Below are 19,378 nucleotides of genomic sequence, written 5' to 3'. Positions count from 1 at the left end.
AGTCTTGCCTCAGTAAAATACTATGAGTCTGTATCAGGTGACATATCCAGAAACTTCCACTTCACATTGACAATTGGATGAGTTCAAGGAAGGAGCAAGAAGCTACCAGAACACCACCAGAATTTTTTTGGTGCGTTTCTCTATATGAAGTCATGACAAACAATGACCAATAAAGAATAGTAAGGCATACTAATACCATCCAGGGCTGTCCACTATCTGTTGGGTTATATTTATATTCCTTCTAAACATCATGTGTCCTTTCACGTGTTTGCTTTAGCAAGACATCCTTTCACCTGTGTGCCCCAACAAAACATCATTTGACATAACCAACTTTCCAAAGAAACCAGAAGTTTCCACTTCAACTCAGAGCAAAGGACAGTTAGAAAGGACAAATCTCATGTCTCGCTGTGAAGTGAGCAACATCTGCTAAATCCCTACATCCCCCTGACCTTCACACACTGCCTGTTAAATATGGGCAATGGCTTCTCTCTTTCCTAGTTCCATCCTAATACTGCCTCCCTTTACGCTTCTCTTTCTAATTTCCTCCTTCCCTCTCCCTTAAGGCCTCACTGTGCACCTTATGGGCCCAGGTCTGGTGTCCCTATAAACTCCTGGAGGCCAGTCCTTAGTCTAATGTTGGACACTCCAAACCCTGTGAGTAGGAGAGATGGAAGTAGCACTTAAGCCCTCAGTGACAGCAAGGCCCCCATTCCGTTCCTGCCATATGCCATGGCTCCTGGAAAGAAATTAAAATGAATGTTATTATTCAATGAGGGGAAAATTTGGCCATCAAGAAAACACTGAGAGCCAAGTGTGGTAGCACACACCTTTAATCCCATCACTTAGGAGGCAGAGACAGGCAGAACTTGTGAATTTAAGGGCAGCCTGGTCTACAGACTGAGTTCTGACCCTACTACTCAACAAAAGAGCTGACTGAACAGGTTGTTCCATGTGACTCAAACTATCTGGAATCTAGAAAGGACAGAACCATAGAGACAAACAAAAGCTCAGCACAGAGGGGTGAATAGGAAGGAGGGTTAGATGGGATGCAGAGAATTTTAGGGGAAAACTTTCTAGCTTGCTCCTGGCAGCCCATGGGGTTACAGGTGACTTTTTTTTTAAATGCCAGTTTGGGGGTCAAATGTGGTGCAGTAACAGATAGCAGGAGCAGGACACGTGGTACTACACTTTACCCACACAGCATACTGCCCTCCAGAGGGACCACCTTGAGCCACTCCAGGTGGGCCCTGGCCTCCTTCTCCCCATGTTTCACCTTACATTCTCAACACAGCTCAGCTCCTGTCTTGGTCTACTAGGAATCTATGAAACTGAAGGTGTTAGTAGTTGAGTCAGCTCATGGGCTCCTGTTGGTCAGTTCTCTCCCAAGGCTGCTGCTCAAGTGTCTTCTATACCAAGAGCCAACAGTGTCCCTTCCCTGCCTTCCCCTCTTCTCCTTTCCTCCCTTCCATCTTCTGCCATTGTCCAAAAGTTCTTTCTTCTATTTCCATCAAAAAGCTGCATATTCCCTGGAGAAATAGAGACCTCGGGACATTGATGTCAGCGTCACAGCTCTTGCTGGTGAGGTGAGCTGCATTCAGGCCTTGCTGTGGTACCTGACATTACAGAGCATGCAAGCCAGCAAGGGTTGACTGGACATCCTTCAAGGCAACAGACAACGTCTTGACACCCAGGTAAGTCAGAGACTCATTCAAAATGTAAGTACTGCCCCTGCCTCCATCTGAGCTTTATCACTGAACATGATTTTGTGAAGAATAAACTTAGTATAGTGGGAGCCTTGAGGAGTACAGCGACTAGGGTTGGAGATATATTTAACCCCAGAGCCATCAGGGACAAGCCTTTTTTTTTTTTTCAGATACCATGTCTTCATAGTTATCCACGTTAAACTTACTGAAGGCTCACTTCTTTGAGATGGGAACCTTGGTAGCCAGGGAACATGTGCTTGGCTCTATGCAGACTCTTGATCTCATGTTCCTTATTCCACGGTTTGGCGCAAACAGGTAAGATGAACTGACCAATGTCAACCCTAGCACTGTGCCCTGGAGCTTCCCACAGGCATCTGCAGAACTGTCTAGAGATTAGGTTGGGTCTAGCCTTGAGATCAGACCGGAAAATCCACCAGAAACTGTGCACAAAGTCCCTTAGGGAAACCCATGAGAACAACAATCTGCATTGTACTACCTAAGAGGCTGCTATTTGCAGCCCTTGCACATCAGGCCCCTATCAGAAACCTGGTCAGGTTAGTTAATTGCAAGTAATTGCCAGCCTCACTAAAAACAGAGGAGTAGGGAGAAAGTCATAACGTGGGCCAGTCTCTAGTGGGAAAAGCTGGAGGCTGAGAGGGCCTTGACTCTAACCTTGAGGAAGCCTCTCCCACTTTCAAGCCTGTGCCCCAGACTTCCATTCCATCTCACATTCCGTCAGAAAACAGTTAGCTCCTCCCCCAGGCTCCACCTACTCAGGCCTGGGTTTTAAAATTCTGAAAGCTGGTAGGAGAGTTCTGCCCTTAGACAGTAACATCTGTTCTCTCACAGCAGTTATGGGAGCTGTTTGAGGAATGGATTTTAAGGATGTTTAGCCAAGAAATTGCCCTTGGGGAGATGAGCTGACGTGTAGGCATACATTTTCTGCAACCTGCTTTAATAAGCATTCAGCCTCTCTCTTGCCCACCACCAGAGGCAGCAGAAGAGAAAAGTTAGTATGATGTGGGGGAAGTGGACCTGTTTAGCAATGGTTCTTCTGGAGGAGGGCGTGGCAGGGAGTTCAATATTCTATGTCAGCAGTTCAGTCATGTAGCAAATACCAAATATGAACAGTTCTCTCGGCAGGCAGACGTGACACATGAACCAGCGGCTATAGTTCAATCCTGAAGAAACTGCAAGACTTGCCAACTGGCCTGAGGAGAGGCCTGGAAGTGGCAAGAAACTGCAGGAACCTCACAAGCAGTTCTTTGGCGAGTTTCTCTCAATGGTGGCATTAGTACAAGTGGAGCTCAACAACACTGTAAAGCAAACTGATTCATCCATGTTGTTAGAAGAAAAGGGAGATAGAGAAAATCAAACCAGTGCTCTTTTCCTACTGTCTGTGGGGTCATATTTCTACTCCTTCATCATGGGTCCTTCTCATGTCTGCAATAGTAAAACATCCTTCACCTGTGTCTGCCCCAGGAAAACATTCCTTCACGTGTCTGCTCTAGCAAAACATTCTTTCAAACCTGTGTCTGCTTCAGGGAAACATTATTTCATGTGTCTACTTTAGCAAGACATTCTTTAACCCATGGACCCTAGCAAAATATCATTTGATATAATTGACTTTGCAAAGAAATCAGAAAGCCAGGCAGTGGTGGCACACGCCTGTAATCCCAGCACTTGAGAGGTAGAGGCAGTCAGATTTCGGAGGCTAGCCTGGTCTACAGAGTGAGTTCCCGGACAGCCATGGCTATACAGAGAAACCCTGTCTCGAAAAACCAAAAAATAAATTAATTTAAAAAAAAAAAAACAAAGAAATCAGAAGTTTCCACTTCACTGACATGTTAGGCCCTCCATGGGACAGCACCCTGATGTGTTTTGACCCCAAATGAAAACTGTAGTTCTTTGCACTGAGTAGCTTCCACCTTTATGTAAGCAGTGGAAACAACTATTCTCAAACTGACCCCAGATTCTGACTAACTCTGTTGTTGCCTGTATCCCATTCACGGGATCAGTGACACCTCTCCTCGGGTCAAATCACTTCTGACTGCAGAGAACCCTTCCATATAACAGAGGAAGCAATGGGCCAAGGCCAGTGGTGACCACTTGACTGCATATGCAGACAAAGACCGCAAGGAGCAGCCAGTTTCCTAGTCACAGGCCTTGGGACTCAGATTTCTGGGGACTGTAGAGGAATTTTAATCCAACAACATGGCTGCTCTGGCAAGGGTTACATCTAAAGCCCTTCTATATCTGTGTGGTGTGCTGGAATGTAGACAGGCTCTGGATTACAGTATGATCTGACTGAAATACAGATACGACCATAGAACACACCTTCAATCCCTAATGATGAAAGCAGGGTTACTTTGTAGAAGGAAGCAGCCATGTTTTAAAGTGAAGTCTATTGAGGGGCAGACAAAGTGATGAATCAGAGACAGACTTGACAGATTAGGATGTGCACGACTCTCACAAGAGCAGTGCAGAGGAGAGGCCACTTAGAAATGCAGTGCAGAGCCAGGAGCAGGGGGCAGTGCAGCTCAGTTCCATGCAGTTAAACTCAGTTGAGTTCGTGCAGTTCTTTTTAGTTCTGTTCAGTCAGTGCAGATCAGTTCATGGAATTCAGAGGCAGTTTTTTTTTTTTTCCCCAGAGCAATTCGGTGAGAAGCCAAAAGAAGCCAGTTTGAATCAGTTAGCTTGGAGAGGAGTTTTGAGCCAGAATAGCTGAATTGAGTCAGCCAGCCAGAGTTCAGAAAGAACTAGAAAGGGTGAGCTTATTCAACAGTAAGCCTCCGAGATGACAATTACATCCTGTGAATAAAAGTTACTTTTACAGGGGACAATGGGAGAGTTTGAGACTTCTTTTCAGAAAATGACACTGACCAGCTGAGCAGCTAAGAACTGGCTAAAGGTGAGGCACGGGGGAGGAGGGGATTGGGAGCTGTGTGAAGAGACATGTGATGGCTAAACCAAAAATGCTTTAAATCTGTAAGTCCCATTTGTCCAGGGACAGATAACTTCCTGGACTGTTGGTGGCTATTGTTCATAGAAGCCGTGCTTTTTCACTTCCATAAACAAGGTTGGTAGCCCAAACGGCACAGGGCCCGCTGATCACACAGGCAGGAGGAGGTACAGTACATCAGGATGTAGCTTGTCCCTGGTTGGATGACGGTGGGAAGTGCATAGCCTTGTGGATTTTATCTTCATAAGTGTCTGACCAATGAATTTGGTGCCTTGCTCTGGGCATCTCAGGTATGGACCTGGCCAGTGTCCATTGTCCTGGCAAGTATTTGATAAAATTTGATTCAAATTTAGCTCAAAAACTGCGGTAGTGATTTTATTCTCACTTGATGGGATTAACAGACAAAATCATAAATGCTGTTCTGGGAGCCAGAAGACCATGTCTTGTGACAGCAATCACAATGGCGATAGCACTCTCAGAGGGAGGTAGCTGTTAGGTTTACTGTATTGTGGTTATTTTGTTGCCTTTGAAACAAGCTCTTCTGTATCCTAGGCTGGCTTCAAACTCACTTTGTAGCCAAGAATGACCTTGAGCTTCAGATCCTTCCTTATCTCCCAGAGGCTAGAGTCATGGGATGTACCACCAGGCCCTCTTTACGCAGTGCTGGGGACTCAACCTAGGGCTTTTGCTTTTGTGTAAGCACTCCACCAACTGAGATTTATTATTTAGTGCACAGGTTGGAGACCGTCTCTGGTGAAGGGAAAGAAACTGCACCAGCCAGGTCTCCTGTGTACAAACAACCCTGGAGCATTTTTTGGAATTTTATGCAAAACTAAGAGAGGGATGCCAGGGCAGGGCAAGGGCAAGAAGGGCGTGGCAGCATGGGAGTCTTGTGATTTGCTTATCTCATTATCTCCCCTGGAACTCACTGCTCAAATGGATGCAGGACCCAACTCTCCTTACTGTCTAGCTTCTCCTCCCTTACCCCCTCTTACTCACTCGTCCTAATCCCAGACTGACACTTGTTAAGCAATGCCTTGTTCTGAGCTTTCCATGTGTCCCCGTGCTCTGCCTGTCGTCAGGGGTCACAGGTTACAGGTGTGTGAAAGAGCGGAGTTTAGGGTGGAGGTTGCTGGACAAAATAAGAAGGCAAGGAGGTTGCTTTCCCAACTGGAGTCAGTCCTCCCCACAGGGATGCTGCAGAGGGACAGTAAACAGTCGATTCGCGGCCGGAAGCAGCTAGGACCACAGGGCAGCAGCTAGGACCACAGAGCAGCAGCTAGGACCACAGGGCAGCAGCTAGGATCACAGGGCAGCAGCTAGGATCACAGGGCAGCAGCTAGGATCACAGGGCAGCAGCTAGGATCACAGGGCAGCAGCCCCTCCCCCACCACGCCGGTGTTGCATGGACCCACGCTCTGCTTCCCTTTGTTCTAGGTCTGTGTGCAGGTCACCTACTGGCCTCTTTGAGAATTAGACGTTACTGTAGTTGTGCTCACAACCAAGTGCAAGAGACACGGAGCTTTAGGTAGCCTCAGCTCTACGAATGAGCGAATGAGCGTCTCGTCTCATTCAGATGCAGAGCGGGGCATCTGGCTAGGTGTGTGGAAAAGAAGCAAGCAACGCAGCATGCTGCTTCCTCTATGACCAGCAGGCGGCAGACAGGGGCCAATTTTAATGAGGAAAGTGATCATGAAGGGCCATCCACAGGTCTGTGTTAGACACAGTCCCGCTTAACAGACGATTTCGACGAAATGAGGTGTTCTCCAGCCCCAAAAGGAAACCGGCAGCCGAGCCCATAGCCAATAGCTTCCAGAAACGTCCTCTCGCTAGGCTGCCTTTTTCATAAATCATATACTCGTCATTTGCCTATTTTTTAATTATATAAGATATAGGGTTTTGTTGGAAGTGTTGTTTTGTTTTACAAACTACACATCATTGTAGATTTCAACTCGCTAGCCATAAGGCTGTCTCTTGGGCTCTGTCTTCTGGCTCCTGCATCCGGAAACCACCAATCTGACTTTTTAATATCCTGGTCAGAGACCTACAGGTTTTGGTGAAGTTCCTCTTCAAAAGGAGCAGGAAGAGGACCATATCTGGCCAGCTTCAGGCTGGTCAACCCCTGAGCTTCTTTTTCTAGTAGGTGTAGACCGGCACCTTGTGTAGATGTGTACCTAGCACTTTCTGTTTTATGATGACTTCATGACACTCCCCTGAATTCTTATGGGAAATCTGATCTGGCAATTTCCTTAAGACGCACTATTGGAAGCAGAGTCTCTTGATTAACGACTTTTGAAACTCAATGTCAAACTGTACTGATTCTTATCCAGCAGTAAAAGCTCACTAGCACTCAGAGTAAAAATAATTTTATTGGAGATTTTCTGTCCCACTCTTTCCCATCTAGCTCCCAAATAAAAGACACAGAAATCTGGTATTTTTCATAGCAGGTTATATTCCTAGACTGGGCAGGCTCTGAGCTATTCTAACTTACAACCCAGCCAAGGCCCCGCGCTAACTGCTTGCTCTGTTCAGTGTGTGTCTTCAGGACGAGCATCTCTTGGCCATGGTACCTGATCCTAAGTTCTGCCTTCCTGTCCTCTCTGCCCAGTCACAAGCTCTAGCCTTTCAATAAGCAACAGGGACAACTGGGGAGCATTCTTTACAGCACATTGGTTAACATTGTGCCCCAAGATCAGGTTGCAGTCTGGACAGGGCCACAGAACTCAGCTTCTGAATACACAGTACACAAGACTTAACACCAACAAGTGTCATTTATGAATTTTTTTTGTTTACTGTTACAATTTTCCCAGTGATAAAGAAATGGCTCTGACATGCATTTTTTCTTATTGTTTATAAAACTAAATTGTTAGCGGCATGGTGGTGGTGCATGCCTGTAATCCCAGCACTCTGGGAGGTAGAGGCAGGCGGATTTCTGAGTTGGAGACCAGCCTAGTCTACAGAGTGAGTTCCAGGACAGCCAGGACTACACAGTGAAACCCTGTCTCAAAAAACCTAAATAAATAAATAAATAAACAAATAAAACTAAATTGTTTTTATATGTTGATGGTTCACTGGTTTCCTTTTGTAAGTAGTTCTTATTCTTCGATTACTTTAGTAACTTGAACTTTCCCCATTGTTATAACCCTCATTTAATAATATAATTCTTTTCTACATTTTCCAGTTTGCAATTTTGCTTTTAATTTTTTTCCACATTAATATGACCTTTGTTTTGTCTCAAACCAAGAGACACCAGAACTTCTGGGCTCATACTTAGCCTTCTACTTACACCAGCCAAATGTAACACGCAATAGCTGTGGGTGGGACAGTGGGGAAGTGATCTGTGGCAGGACCTGTCTATGAAATGTCCGTCCCTCCCACGGCACGACCATGACCACTCGGGATGCTCGATCATGTGGGTCTTGGGGACCTGACTGTATAGGTCACATGTATTCTGGCAAATGTTACAACCTGTGTTTCTGTGGTGTGCTCTGGGTGGAGTCAGCGTTTTGTTGGGGGCATCCAGGTACTGGGAAACCAGGCATGTTAAACACACAGGAAGAGATGTATAATTCAGTTTCCCTCATGAAGGCTGGGAATGGAGGAGGTTAATAGCCCAGGTGAGCTCTGTAGGGTCAGGCCACCCTGGATTCCCCAGACCCTTACAAACAGGACCAGAGGTGGTTGACAGCCTAGGGACTTCTGTGCCATCTGTAGGACCTAGATCACACCAGATCCTTTCCCAAGCCCTTAAGATAACACATGCAGTCTATGTATAGAACTCATCTGCATGGAAGAAGTTACATGTGCTTTGAGAAGAGTTTCGATGTAATTATGTCTTATTGTGCACACAGGATTGTGTTATACCAGGAAACTTCGTCTGCAAATTGTATTGTACTTAAACATTGCCTAAAATAAACTCTCTCCTCTAGATGGTTGAATCAACATTGTCTACCAAGTCATGTAGAACTGGACTGTCTTCTTGTTCCACACAGACAACCTGCTGACCCTGGTGTTTGGTTTCACACTGGGGACAAGGAACTGAGATGGATATTTTAGTATCAAAGCAGACCTAGCCTCCAGGTGCTCCCAGCATCCTTCAGTCCCCACCCCGCATATACTACCCCCAACCTTGAACTTTCTAACTCATGGGCTGGGTTGCTCTTTTCCCAGAGGCCTCTCCTTATATAATCCAGACATTTTGTACCTCCCTCTCCCTCTCCCTCTCACTTTCACTCTCCTCTCTCTCTCTCTCTCTCTCTCTCTCTCTTTCTTCTTCTTCTTCTTCTTCTTCTTCTTCTTCTTCTTCTTCTTCTTCTTCTTCTTCTTCTTCTTCTTCTTCTTCTTCCCTTTCTCTTTTTCTTCCCTCTCTCTCCCTCTCCCTAGGCCTCAGTCCTTGGAGACCAGTGACCTCACCTGAGAGCAGCCTCCCAATAAGCCTGCCTTTAATATAATCCAATCTGGTTTGAATTGACTTATTTCACCAGCAGGGAAGTAACCTATCACCTGGTATTTGTAGAGACCTTCACAATGTTTGAATGAACAGTGCATGGTCCTCCCCAGGGGGGATGGCCTCACCCAGACAGTAGAAGGTCTGATACCGAACAGTTTATTTTAGGCATGTTTACATGTAGTACAATGCAAATGAAGTTTCCTGGTGGAGCACAATTCTGTGTGCACAATAAGGCATTGAAACTTTTCTCAAAGTGTCTTGATTATTAAACCTCAAGTGGTCCCAGAAGCCCCCCTCATGACAGTGTAGGCACACACCTACTGGGTTCTTCACTTTCATCTTAGTGTTTGAGAGGCTCCACACTGCACTGCACAGTAACCTTTAGGACATTTTGTCCAGCCATAGACCAGTGCAAGCACCCATAGCTATGAGCTGGGGTGTGTTGGTGGGTTAAGTGTAGTCAATGTCTTGATGATATACATGGTATTTTCTGTTTTTGAATACCTTTAAATGTACTGATTGTTATTTAGCCATTTCATATGCACACACACACACACACACACACACACACACACACACACATACATTTTGGTAATCCCTGCTGCTGAGCATATCTTCCCACAAGGTCCCCCCCCCCCTACTTTCCTATCCTGTTTGGCTGGCTTATTGGATGTGGTCCACAGTACCATTAACCACCAATACCTCACCTATAACAGTCAACTCCACCTTAATCTAATATTTTTCAAGCACAAAGTATGATTTTGCCATAATTTGTTCTATGCTAAGTTAACTAGAAGAGCCTCCATCCCATATAATATCGGGTATTTCCGGCTGACCCAGAAGTCTATACTGGGACCCTGTGTGGCACAATTAGATCCACAGCTCAGTGACACCTGGTATCACCTGGTGGCACTGTTTTCCTGATGCTTTAAATTCAAGTCCTTCACCCTGGTGAGATGCTGGCAAAAACAGAGTGCAAAATGCCCTGAGTGCGCCCGAGCCTGGTGAGCCACACCCCACCTGTACCCACCCAAACAAAGGGCCGGCACCGCTGACTTCTTTCAGGCAGCAATAGGTTTTGTCTGCTTCACTGAAACCGCTGGAAGGGACTGCTCTCTCTCCTAAAGTTTGCACCCTTCACACCAAGCTAATGGGATCTTGTCAAACAGGACTTTGGAAAGCTAGGTCTAGAAAACGCCCGATTACAATATCACTGTAACAAGTAAGACCTTTCCTAGATACCACTGCAAAATTTAATTGCTGATAGCAATGTCAATAAATAATATTTACTCAGTGCCTAGCACATGTTATGAGGAAATGTGCCCCAACTGCTTTGAAAGCATTTTATAATATTGAAGTTCTAACATGTGCTTGCTACACCTACACGGAGGTGTTACATACTCACGTAATCATTTCCATGACATATGCAGAAACTTAGTTTTCCCAAGACCACGCGGCTCATAGGAAGCAGAGTTAGGATTTGAACCCAGGATCTCTAGCCCCAGCTTACAGAAAAGAAAAACTAGGGAAAGCGATGAGACAGAAATACTCAGGACCCGGGCCAGGATGCTGATGTTCCCAATGCAGTCACTGGTTTGCATGCATCCCTTCTGACCTGTGCAGACTTGAGGTCCTCCACCACCCACGAGAGTCTAGAACTTGGTTTGCAGAGGCTTCCTGCAGTCTGCAAGGCTCAGTCTAAGGCCACTCCCTCCACAACTTGGTCTCTGGAAGCCAGTCAGTCCCTAAGACAGTCTGTGTTGCCCTGTCCAGCAAGCCAACAGCCCCAACAATCACCATCTGTATTCTTGCCCAGGCTGCCAGAAGTGAGTAGTCATGGGGAATTGGGGAGGTCTGCTGGTCCCTCAGGTCCTAGGAGCCTGACACCACAGTTTGGGGTCCATTTGGAGAGGAGGTACACCGCTGCCTATGTGGCCTATGTCACCATGAAAGGCAGAGAGTTGGGGATAGGAGCTTGCAGAGGACACTGGAGGGATGACTGCTGGGGTAGAGGAGAGGTAGTTAAAGGGCCTACAGCCCCAGGAAACTGATTCCAGGCTGAGGGAGTAAAGGAACTAATGAGGCAGGCTTGAGGCCCCTCCCTCCTGTCCTTCTGTCCCTAAAGCAAGGGCTCTGCAGAACGGAGCGTACTACCCCTGTCCAGCCTCCCTGCGGCCCAAGGGCTGTCTGTGCAAAACGAACTCATCTGGACACAAGGGAACACACACTGGGTGCTGTTGCTCTGGAGCAGCCATCTTGGTACCACCACCCTCCTCTGGGAGGTAGAAGCCCTGTTTGGGCTTCCTTGTTCCTTCAGGACCCACGTTCCAGTCCATCTTCTGTGTCACACTTGTAGAGCCCAATGCAGGGATGTGGCGGGAGCCCTTAGAGGAGCCTGGCCCAGTGAGCTCCTACTTGGGTTCCACCCAAGATAATGGTGGGTGGTGGCTAAGAGGACTCACAGGTAAAATGAAAAGGTGTGAGCTGTGTGCCCTACATTCCTGACCTTAAAAACATCACAGCTCCGGTTGCCCGCCTTCATGATTAGCCCAAGACAGAGGTTGGGTCGTTTCCCTAACACCAGGGCTGCACCCGAGCCCCAAGCCTCTGGCGAGCAAACTCTGCAATGGGACAGTAACCCCCACCAGGCCCTTCACCAACGGCTCTGCTGGGATCTTGCTCCTCCTGTGAGTCCTGCCTGGCTGGGCCCATCTCACAAGCTGGGAACCATTATCTGTTCACATCCCTTCAGTGACCTTGACCTGTCATTTTCCGAAGAGAAGCCAGCCTGGGAAGGGCATGTCGTTACTCAGGACCTCAAGGTGTGGCAGGTGAGTGGAGACGGAGCCTGTTGTGCCCTGGACCCTAACTAGGCCACCCCATGGTGTTGGCCATGTGACTCTGGTTCTTGTCCCTGCTTGCCCTTCCATCGACACCAGCAGCCCAATCTCCCTCCACCATGTGCTTTGCACAGAGGTCTGCGGGCCTGGGACTGAGCAGAAGAGCCTCTCCTCAGGCAGCAGGGCAGGTGTTGGCTCTGGGAGCGCTGTTCCCCAGTGCAGCAGCAACTACAGAGGCCAGCCCTCTGCTCTGCCATGCTCCCAATGTGTGCCTAATGGAGGGCCCAGATGACCCACAGGTTCCTTGTAAGTCTCTGGAAGACACAGGCGGGCAGTCATTTGAGGGCTGCTCACCCAGCTGAGAAACTCCCTTCACAGCACGGGTGCTTCCCCAGACAAAGCCAGGCAGAGCAGTTTCAGAAGTGCTCGGAAGGAAGAGGCTATTGTTGGTCCATCTCCCCATCAAACTGTGGGGTGCTCAGGAAGAAGAGCTGGCGTTCCTGCCCGAATAGTATCACAGACCTGGCACTGGGTCGCTCATGCCAGGCGGCTGAAGAAGTCCGTTTGTGAGGATGTGCATGTGGCAGGTGTGGGGCTCTTTGACGCCTTTGCTCTGCCGTGTCAGCCCAAAGTCAGAAGGACAGAGCTAGATTGACCCAAGTCACCACTTACTCCAGTCCTTGACATTTCAGATAACAAACCAAGCCACAGGAGCAAGAGCAACTGCCCAGAGTCACACACAAAACCTACGGCAAGCTGAATCCTGAGCTCAGGCTACCCAGCTCTGGCCCAGCTCTCTTTTTCTCTCCCTGGCTGAGCCTGCCACACATTCTGGATTTATCCAGACAAAGGACTCAGGGCCTAACTGTGGGCTGAACGCTCTTCTCTCATTCTTGCTGCAAAGCTGCTCTTCAAAGTCCTGTTTATGACTTTTGAACTCGAGCAAAGCTGTCAGCTCAGGGTCTGGGCATCTCCCCTCATGCCTGGGGCCCTGGGTGGGTGGGACACCAGCTGCCTCAGGAGGCTGCATTCTCCAGTCAGGTTCTCATACACAAGATGGCCACCACCTGTGGGCACCTACCCTGTTTTCACCTGATGTCTTAGAAGAGTCACAGGAGGAGAGCAGGTAAGCACTGTCTCCAAAGGACCCTTCTGGTCTCTCAGCACCCTCAGAATGCACCTCATACATTAATCATTAATATCTAAAGCATATTAAAAAAACTTGGGGCTGGAGAGATGGCTCAGCAGTTAAGAGCACTGACTGCTCTTCTGAAGGTCCTGAGTTCAAATCCCAGTAACCACATGGTGGCTCACAACCATCCGTAATGAGATCTGGGATGCCTGCTCTAACTAGGACCCAGGTTTGGTTCCTGGTTCCTGTGACATGAAAGGTCACGGCTCTCTGTGACTCCAGCTCCCCAGCATCCTGTGTCTTCTACTGCCTTGCCCAGGATATCAGGTACATGTTGTGCATATGTGCATATGCAGGCAACACACTAGTGCACATAAAACTAATATTTTAAAACTTTCATAAAAATAAACAAACAAACCTAAAGACAGAACTACCCTATGACCCAGCCATATGTCTATAGCTTGCTTTAGCAATCAACTTGATATAACATAGACTCCTTTGGGAAGAGAGGCTAAATGAAGACCTGTCTACACTGGGTTTGTCTCTGGCATGACTGTGGGGCTGGGGGCTGACTTAAATAAGTGAATTGATGTGGCAAGACACAGTCTAGAGTGGGCACCATAATGTCTTTGCTAGAGGGCCCTGAAATGTCTTAAGAGTCAAGAAGACATGTGAGCATGCGTGAGTCTTTCTCTTTATTCTAGACAGTGGATGTGACTAGATTCTCCAAGCTCCTGCCACCATGACTAACTACCACAAAAAATTGGGCTGTAACCCAGAATTGTGAGCTGAAATCCTTTCTTTCTTAGTGCCTTAGTTAGGGTTTCTGTTGCTGTGAAGAGACACCGTGACCACAGAAATTCTTATAAAGGAAAACCTTTAAATGTTAGTCAATTAATTGGGGTTGGCTTGTAGTCCAGAGGTTTAGTCCACTCTTCTCATGGTGAGAAACATGGCTGCGTACAAGCAGACATGGGGCTGGAGAGCATGGAGAGTAGAGAGTTCTATATCCAGATGACAGGCAGCAGGGAGAGAGAGCAACACTGGGCTTGGCTTGAGGTTCTGACTCCTCAGTGATACACTTCCTCCCGTAAGGTCACACCTACTAAAACAAGGTCACTCCTCCTAATAGTGCCCTTTGCCATGAGCCTATGAAGGCTATTCTCATTCAAACCACCGCACCCAGGTTGCTTTTTATCTGGGTGTTTTTTTAAACACAGCAACATAAATGAAAGTAGGGCACAACATAAAGGAATTATATGATCATATAGAGATATGTGTATACCCACCATATAGAGACATAATGTATACCCCTCATATAGATACATGTATACCCCTTGTGCTGGATAGGATTATGGCTATAGAAGCTCCATTTTATGCTAGCCATTCCTCTTGGTATCCATTACTAACTCCAGACACTGAAAGATAAGTTCCTGGTAACCTGACTCAGTGACCCCCCTACCCAGTAATGTAAGTCATGACTTGTTACGATATGACTGGTTTGGTTTTGTTTGTTTGCTTGCTTGCTTCCTCAGATACCCTAAGGATGTTGTCTTAATCTCTTAACTTGGCAGAACAGAACAATTTTACTTGCTTGTATAGATACTGAGGTGTTTGTGTGGTCCCCTTTAAAAGTCCTTCCCCATCCCCCTCTGTGGTGGTTTGAATAAGCTTGGCCCATAAGGAGTGGTACTATCGGAGGGTGTTTGAAGGTGTGGCCTTGGAAGAAGTATGTCACTGTGGGGGTGGGATCTGAAGCTCTGCCCAGAGCAGAAGAGTCATTTTTCTCCTGGCTGCAGTCAGATCAAGATATGCAGAACTCTCAGCTCTTCCTGAACCATGCCTGCCTGTAAGTTTCCATGCTTCCTGACTTGATAATGGACTGAACCTCTGAACCTGTAAACCAGCCCCAATTAAATGTTGTCCTCTGTAAGAGTTGTCTTGGTCTGGGTGTCTCTTTGCAGCAGTGGAAACCCTAACGAAGACACCCTCCTTTGTGGCAATCGCTCATCCTGCTAGCAGCTGACCAATACATCTGTGAATTATAATTGCATTGAGTCTATGCCCTCCCCCTTCCGGGGATCACAAACTCCATTAATTTTATGTCAACTTGACACAAGCTACAGCTATCTGAAAGGAGGGAATCTCAACTGGGGAGATGCTCATTAAGTTCTGGCTAGAGTGCATTTTCTTAATTAGTGATTGATGGGGTAGGACCCAGCCCATTGTGGATGGGGCCATACCTGGGCAGCTCATTCCTGGGTTCTATAAGAAAGTAGGCTGAGCAAGCCATGAGGAGCAAACCTGTAAGCGGCACTCCTCCATGGCCTCTGTATCAGCCCCCACCCCCACCCCCACTCCCCCACCCCCAACACACACACACACCAGGTTCCTACCCGGTTTGAGTTCCTGACCTGGTTTCCTTCCTTCATTGATGGACTAAGATGTGGAAGTGTTACCTGAATGAACCATTTCCACCCCAGCTTGCTCTTAGTCATGGTGTTTGATCATAGACAATCATGTTTATAGAACCAAACCATAGAAGCAGCCTAAGTGCTTGAATGGATAACAAAGAAAGTATTTGTCTACAACAGAGTTGCATTCCATTATAAAGTAGGAAATAGTGTCACTTATAGGAAAACGCATGGATTGGAAATCATATTAAGTGAAGGAAGCTAGAAAGACAACTATCACATGCTTCCTTTCATTATGTGGACTTTGTAAAAATAGGGGGAGGGGGATTGCTGATATTAGTTCAGATCCCAAGCATCTACATAAAAGGGAGACATGGTGGCACAAGCCTGAAACCTCAGTCGTCTGAGGGCAGAAAGGGGCAGGTCCCTGATGCCTACTGGCCCATCCATACAACTGGTGAACTCAAGATTCAGTAAGGTGGAAGACAACTGAGGACCTTACCTGACATCAATCTAAACACACACACACACACACACACACACACACACACACACACACACACAAACATGGAGGAGCATTTGGAGAAAAGGAAGGGACCAAATTATATATGTATCTTACAAAAAAATGTTACTTGGTACTATACACATTAAGAAAATGTGAGTTCCCCACCAGCCAAAATAAACTTGGGCATGATAGCCTACTTCTTTAATTCCATCACTAGGGAGGCAGAAGCAGGAGGATATTTGTGAGTTCAAAGGTAGTTTGGTCTATAGTGAGTTTCAGGATAGCCAGAGCTACATAGTGAGACCCTTTCTCTACTTCCTGTTCTTCAGAACCTATGCTGCATGGTACACAGGACTTTAAAGATATAGTAATTTAAGGATCTAGAGGTGGGGTGCTGGATTAAACTGATGTAATTCCAAAGGCCTTCATAAGGAGACAGAAAGGTTACAGTGCCCTGACCTGTGCCATAGACTCCTTGGGAAAGAACACTCAGCCCAAGAAGCAAGTAAGGCAGGGTGGGGTCAAGTGCCCGGGCTGTCTCCTAGCAACAGCCATCCAGGGTACCCGAGGAGTCCTGGGAGGCACTGGACATGCCACCACATGCATGATCTGTGATCACACTGCTACAGTGCTGGCCTTGATGGTAAAGAATCATGGGTGGGCACGTGAGTGGGCACTGGGAGGATGTCAGGAGGCTCAGGGTCACTGCTATTCCTCTGCAGCAGTGTTGTATTCCATAGCTACCTGCAGCTATTGTGAACTGGGTTGCTGGAACAGAAGCTGAGGAATAGATGGGGAAGGGGCAAAAAGAAAGAAGGGCCAGGACAATGTTTCACTGATCGAGGCAGAAACTTTAATGTTGGTCAGACCTTTTAACAGTTTGGGCAAACCCTTCCCCCCCCCCCCAGACTCCGGGCTGAGTTCCAGTGGAAGTTGTCTAGCTTCGCCTGGCAGTCCTCCTTGTCTTGACTGCTCTGGCAGCTGGGTGGGTCACCTGCTTACTTCAGGAATTCGTAGACCTAGAGGAACAACAAGCTTAACCCTCACTGAGCTTTTCCACCCTAGGATAAAAATTCCTGCCTCAACCTACTTCCCTATTATGCCCTAACTTCAGATTCCTGCCTGAAGCCAGGGATTGTCCTTGGCCAATGTCAAGTTCCTACCAGGTGGTATGACTCCCAATATGGCTCTGTACACAGCAGGACCCTGGTTTGTTGAGGCCATGTGCAGTTGGACTGGAAGCTTGCTATAGTGTCTTTCAGCTTCTGCCAGCAACCAGTCACACACTGCACCTGGTCTGCGTAGGCAGAATAACTGTTGGGCCAGAAGTGCCCTGGATGTAGGGTACCAGAGCCATGGTATCTGCTGTTACAGACACACAAAAGCAGAACCCCCTGGAGCTAGCCCCAGTGCTGAAAGTCATACAGAAGAAAGGGCTGGAACTGGCCCGGACCTGGACGAGCAGCGGGAGAGAACTGAGATGAGCTGGTCCTGACACCATCTTCTTGGCCTGATGACCTAAGCAGAGCCTGATCCTACCACAGTGTGGATTTGCCTCTGCATTAAGATAAAGTCATCCCGACAGTCAGGAAACTGACTACAGGCTTAAAATTTCCTACTATTGAAAGGATAGAAAATAATACACCCTAACTCTAATGACCCCAAGAAATCAGGAGTTTAAAATGCTATCTCGTTTTGTTAGAAACTAGGTAAAAGGTCACATTCCAGAGCCTGCCCTTTGTTTAGACCTAGCAGAAAGGCCTTGAATAGGTGATCCTGGCCCCATAGGGTAACTGGAAATGGGCTAAACTTATCTTCGGTAAACTTATACCATTACCCCTAAGCAGTTCACGCAGCTATAGACATTATAGGAAACTAATTGGTCCACCGAGCGCAGGCTCCGATAATTTAAACTGATTGGCCTAAAAACTATGGAGTGGTACAAATCAATTGGCTTGCATTTCGCGGGCTCTCCATGCTAAGAAATGATTGGTTTGTGATTTGAGGGCTCTGTCGTAAACTTATAAAAGCTGTCGCAATTCGGCACTCGGGGTCCATGGTCCTCTAACCCTGCGTGGTGCATGGCTATGGAACCCAGAATTCTGAAAATAAAGAAATCCCCATGCTATTGCATCGAGACCATTTCTCGCGAGTGATTTGGGTGTCACCTTCCGGGGTGTGGGGTGCTGGGGTACCCTCAGTTTTTGGGGTCTTACACTATGAAGACAGCTACAGACTGCCTTTGTGTGTGTGTGTGTGTGTGTGTGTGTGCGCACACGCACACATGTGCATGCGTATGTTTTCCAACGAGTTTTCTCTGTGTAGCCCTGGCTGTCATGGAAATCACTCTGTAGACCAGGCTGGCCTCAACTTCAGAGACCTATCTACCCCCCTTTGCCTTCTGAGTACTGGGACTGACGGCAGGCACCATTGCCACCCATTAAATTTTATATTTCAAAACTTTTATACAATGTATTTTGATCACATTCTTTGCCCTCCCCAATCCTTCCCAGATCCACTTCTCCACCCACCCAACTTCATGCTCTTTTTCTCTCTGAAACAAAAACAAGAAACCAAAAAAAAAATAAAAAAATAAAAATAAAACTCCAAAATCAAAACAGACCCAAACCAAAATCAGTAAGACAAAAAAATACCAAAACAAAATGGAAGTACACAAAACACCGTGGAGTTCATTGTGTCAGCCAGCTACTCCTGGGCATGGGGCTTGCCCTGGGGTATGCTTTATATACCCAATGCCACTCCATTGGAGAAAAAGTTTCCTTTTTCCAACAGGTATTAATTGCAAATAGTTTCTTTGTTATGGGGGGACTGTGTCCACCTCCCCTTCTCTAGGATTCTGTCTGGTTTGAAGCTGTGCAGGTCTTGTGCATGCTGTCACAGTCTGAGTGCATATGTGTATCAGGCCTATTGTATCTGCATGATGCTGTTCCATCAGGCATTTCTCTCCTGAGGTGTTGGATTCCATAGCTGCCTGCAGCTATTACGAAGTGGGTTGCTGGAACAGAAGATGAGGGATGGATAGGGAAGGGGCGAAAAGAAGAAGGGCCAAGACAATATTCACTGATCAAAGCCGGAAACTTTAATGGCGCCAGACCTTTTAACAGTTTGGGCAAACCCTTCCCCCCAGACTCCGGGCTGAGTTCCAGTGGAAGTTGTCTAGCTTCTCTTGGAGGTCCTCGTCTTGACTGCTCTGGCAGCTGGGTGGGTCACCTGCTTAATTCAGGAATTCCTAGACCTGTAGGAACAATGAACTTAACCTTTACTTCGAGCACTCCACCCTAGGTGGAGCAGGATCCTGGCTATCTGGGAGAAGTTAACCTGGACCAAAGTCAAGTACACTCTTAGCACTCC

The 19,378-nt window shown here is 47.1% G+C and overlaps 1 non-coding gene across 1 annotated transcript; it reads right to left on the bottom strand.

The window, feature by feature from the left end:
* Positions 1 to 2,141: 2,141 nt before the first annotated feature.
* LOC127695659 (small nucleolar RNA SNORA70) lies at positions 2,142 to 2,272 on the bottom strand. The gene has a single exon (XR_007980034.1). It is a non-coding gene; the product is annotated as a small nucleolar RNA SNORA70 (small nucleolar RNA).
* Between the last annotated feature and the right edge of the window lie 17,106 nt (positions 2,273 to 19,378).

Source organism: Apodemus sylvaticus, chromosome 10 (assembly GCF_947179515.1).
Source record: "Apodemus sylvaticus chromosome 10, mApoSyl1.1, whole genome shotgun sequence".
Lineage (NCBI taxonomy): Eukaryota > Metazoa > Chordata > Mammalia > Rodentia > Muridae > Apodemus > Apodemus sylvaticus.
Note: the sequence above shows the minus strand (reverse complement) of the source record. Positions and strands in the feature narration are given on the sequence as shown.